Source organism: Choloepus didactylus, chromosome 6 (genome assembly GCF_015220235.1).
Source record: "Choloepus didactylus isolate mChoDid1 chromosome 6, mChoDid1.pri, whole genome shotgun sequence".
NCBI classification, from domain to species: Eukaryota; Metazoa; Chordata; class Mammalia; order Pilosa; family Megalonychidae; genus Choloepus; species Choloepus didactylus.
This window is the reverse complement of record NC_051312.1, coordinates 76091699-76096310: the sequence shown is the minus strand read 5'-3', so window position 1 is coordinate 76096310 and position 4612 is coordinate 76091699.

Here is a 4612-nt window from a genome sequence, read left to right as displayed (position 1 = left end):
AAGTCACCTATTCCCCTCAAGTCAGTTCTCCCCAACTTTGTCTTTGTGGTGTGTGGGGGTCTGATTCTGTGGGGTCCAACTGGTGCACCAAAGTTGGGTGTGTTGTTGGTGCTGTCCACCCAGAATATGGGATGTGTGTCTGAGCAGTTAGGGAGGGAGGACAGCTTTAATAATCAAACCTCCCAGGTGTTCCTGGAGATTTAAGGCTGTTGCAAGAGTCTAAACCTTCATTTTAGTCTTGCCAGTGACCCACAAGTCCTTGGTATTGGCATATGGTCCCTGGGATTTCTGAGTGGGTCCCTCTTCCCAGTCATGCCCTTCCAGGGCCTCTGCTGGGGGAAGGCTTTGCTATGTCACAAGTGTGCGCTGTCCCTCAAGGGAAGCCCTGGGCTGCTGGGCTGTGCAGGGGTGTTCTCAGCCTGCTGTAAAAACGGCTGAATGGGGCATGTTAACCTCCCCCTTTTTGCACAGCTCCTCCTTCCCAGCTCCAGGACAACCAGCTGTGGGCGTGCAAAAGGCTGCTGTCCATGCCCAATATTGTGGAGTGTGAGTGGTGTTGCAGGAAACACTTCCTGTCACAATGGGTCCCTTGGTGAGGCTCTGGTCCATGGCTCCAGCACCTGGCAGGAGTGTTCCCAGACCACTGGGAAGATGGCTGCAAGGGGCATGGTTTTTTCCCCCCTTTTAGCTCACCTCTGCCATCCTTGCTCTAAGACAATTAGCAGTGGGTCCACGAAAGTCTATCTTCCATGCCAGATAATGAGGCGTTCGCACAGCCCGTTCCCACCGCACTTCACCGTGTGGTTCTCGCCATCATATCGGCAGCTGCTTTTGGGTTTTTTTTAAAAAAAGAGCTAGTCCACCTCCAAACGCCAACCCATGGTTTCTCCACACCGCAGCGTGGCTGCCAGACATTCGGCAGGTTCACTCACTCATTTCAGAATGCAGACTCCCGGTTTTACCAAGTACATGGTCCCTGTGGATTTAGCAGACCTTGTCCAGCTGGTGCATCGCTGGAAATGGTATTCTGGGTCACTCTCTGGCTTTTATCTAGTATTTATCACAGAGGTGTTTTTTTGCCCTGTCTCTCCTAGCTGCCACCTTAGGTTATCTGTTAATATAGCTTTAAAATCACCCCCACCATCTTTGAAGATCAGGGAGGCTGAAGGGAAGGGCAGGGCTGCTACTTTCACTGAGAGATTCAGAAGAATAGAACAGACTGTGGATGCTGCAGGCAATGCCTGACAGTGTTTCCATGAGCTATTTAGAAACTTGTTTTCAGAATTATTGGATGTTATCAAGTCAGACAGTGAAGGGAAATAAGGCCCAGCTTACCTGTGATGCTTCCAGAATAATAATAACAACAACAACAACAACAAAAAAAAAAAAACCCTGCAATTGCACTAAAACATAGAGGAGCAGTGTAGGAAAGATAAATAAATTGGATGAGGGAAAAAGACAATTAAAATCTTATACTCCTGGTTCTCAGTCCAAAATAGTGATGCCTAAGTGATGCTCAACATAAATTGCCTTTGAAGGATATTATTGTGATTAAGAGCATAGGTTTTACAGCCAGGCAGATCTGTGAGTGAATCTTTCTTTTCCTTTTCTGTATTCTATTTTTTATTATTATTATTTTTTTTCATTAGAGAAGTTGTAGATTTACAGAAAAATCATGTAGGAAATAGTTCCCATACACCTCCTCACACATACAGATTTCACTTTGCACTAAAGTGGTAACTTTGTTACAATTGATGAAACAATATTATTATAATTATACTATTAGCTATAGTCCATAGTTTTCATTAAGGTTCACTGTGTTGTACAGTCCTATGATTTTTTTTTATAAATTTTGTTCCAGTAACATTTAAACCTAAAATTTCCCCATTGAACCACGTTCAAATATGTAATTCAGTGTTGTGCTACCATCACCACCATCCATTACCAAAATTTTTGCATCACCCCAAACAGAAACTCTGTACCCCTGGTAAACTGTATTCTAATTTCTGACTCTATGAGTTTGCTTATCCTCATTATTTCATATAAGTGACATCATACAGTATTTGTCCTTTTGTGTCTGGCTTATTTCATGCAACATATCTTCAGGTTTCATCCATGTTGTCATATGTATCAGAATTCCAGTCCTTTCTAAGGCTGAATAATATTCCATTGTTTGTATATACCACAATTTTTTTAGCCTTTCATCAGTTGATGACACTTGGGTTGCTTCCATCTTTTGGCAGTTGTGAATAATGCTGCTATGAAAATTGTGTGCAAATATCTGTACAAGTCCCTGCTTTCAATTCTTGGGGTATGTACCTAATAGTGGGATTACTGGATCACATGGCGATTCTATGCTTAGCTTCCTTTGGAACCACCAAACTGTCTTCCACAGTAGCTGCATTTTACATTGCCACCAGCAGTGAATAAGTGTTCCTATTTCTCCACATCCTCTCCAACACTTGCAATTCTTTTTTTAAAAATAGTATTCATTCTAGTGGGTGTGAAATGGTATCTCATTATTTTTTGATTTGCTAATGATGTTGAGCATCTTTTCATGTGCTTTTTGGCCATTTTCATATCTTCTTTGGAGAAATGTCTCTTTAAGTTTTTTGCCCATTTTTAATTGGATTGTTTGTCTTTTTGTTGTTGAGTTGTAGGGTTTCTTTATATATTCTGGATATTAAACCATTATCAGATATGTGGTTTTCAAATATTTTCTCCCATTGCATAGGTTGTCATTTTACTTTCATGATAAAATCCTTTGATGCACAAAACTTTTAAATTTTGATGAGTCCCAATTATATATTTTTTTCTTTTGTTGCTTGTTCTTTGGGTTTAAGGCCTGAGAAACTATTGCCTAACACAAGGTCCTGAAGGTGCTACCCTACATTTTCTTCTAGGAGTTTGTGAGTTCTGGTTCTTTTACTTATGTCTTTGATCCATTTTGTGTTAATTTTTGTATATGATTTGAAGTTGGGGTTCACATTCATTCTTTTGCATATGGATATCCAGTTTTCCCAGCACCATTTTGTGTGTGTGTGTGTTTTTCTTTTTTGTTTTCCAGGACCATTTTTTGAAGAGACTATTCTTTCCCAATCAAGTTGACTTGGCACCTTTGTCAAAAATCAATTGGCTGTGGATGTGAGGTTTTATTTCTTAATTCTTGATTTAATCCCATAGGTCTATAAATCTGTCCTTGTACAAGTACCATGTGTTTTGATTACTGTAGCTTTGTAATATGTTTTAAAATTGGAAGTGTGAGTCTTCCAACTTTGTTATTTTTCAAGATGGTGTTGGCTATTAGAGGCCTCTAACCCCTCCATATAAATTTTATTGGCTTTTCTGTTTCAGCAAAGAAGGCTATTGGAATTTTTATTGGAATTGCATTGAATTTGTAAATCACTTTGAGTTGATAATGATATTTAGTCTTCCGTTCCATGAACATGGAGTGTCTTTCCATTTATTTAGGTCTTCTTTGATTTCTTTTAGCAGTGTTTTGTAGTTGTTTGTGTACAAGTCCTTGACATCCTTGATTAAAAATATTTCTAGATATATGATTATTTTAGTTACTATTGTAAATGGAATTTTTTCTTGATTTCCCTTTCAGAGTGTTCATTATGAGGATATAGAAACACTACTGATCTGTGTGTGTTGATCTTGTTCCTTGCCACTTCACTGAATTCATTTATTAGCTCTAGTAGCTTTGTTGTATATATATTTAGGATTTTCTATATATACTATCATGTCATCTGCAAATAGGGAAATTTTACTTCTTCCTTTCCAATTTGGATGCCTTTTATTCCTTTTTCTTGCCTAATTGTTTGGTTAGAATTTCCAGTGCAATGTTGAATAACAGTGGAACCATGGGCATCCTCCTCTTGTTCCTGATCTTGGAGATAAAGCTCTCAGTCTTTTACCGTAAAATAGGTTGATAGTGTTGGTTTTTCATATATGCCCTTTATCATGTTGAGGAAGTTTCCTTCTATTCCTAGTTTTCTAAGTGTTTTTATCAAGAAGGGTGCTGGATTTGCCAAATGCTTTTTCTGTGTCAATTTGACATGATAATGCATCTTTTATTTTTCTGTCTATTAATGTGATATAGTACATTAATTGATTTTCTTATGTTGAACAACCCTTGCATAACTGGAATAAATCCCACTTGATCAAAGTGCTGTTGGAGCACTTGGTAGGCTGGAAGGCTTGTGCTTGAATGTTGTCTTTGTCCCTTGATAACTGTGTGATCTTGGATATGCTATTTAACTATCTAAGCCTTAAATATCTCACATAAAATATAGGGATAATAGAATTTATATTGTTGTGTTATATGAGCATATCATTAAAATGTCTTTCACTTAATATGTTCAGTAAATGTCCTTATTCTGTCAGGAAGCCTGAAGAAACAACAAAACAAAATTTGGGAAAAATTTTCTATTTTATATTTAAAAGATGAAGTTAATGTTATTGAGTTTTTTTATTTTTGTTGTTTTTTAAATTTTTATTTTGAGATAATTGTAGATTCACATGCAATTATAAGAAATAATGCACAAAGATCCCATATATCCTTTTCCCAATTTGCCCCAATGGTAACATTGCAAAACTGTAGTACAAT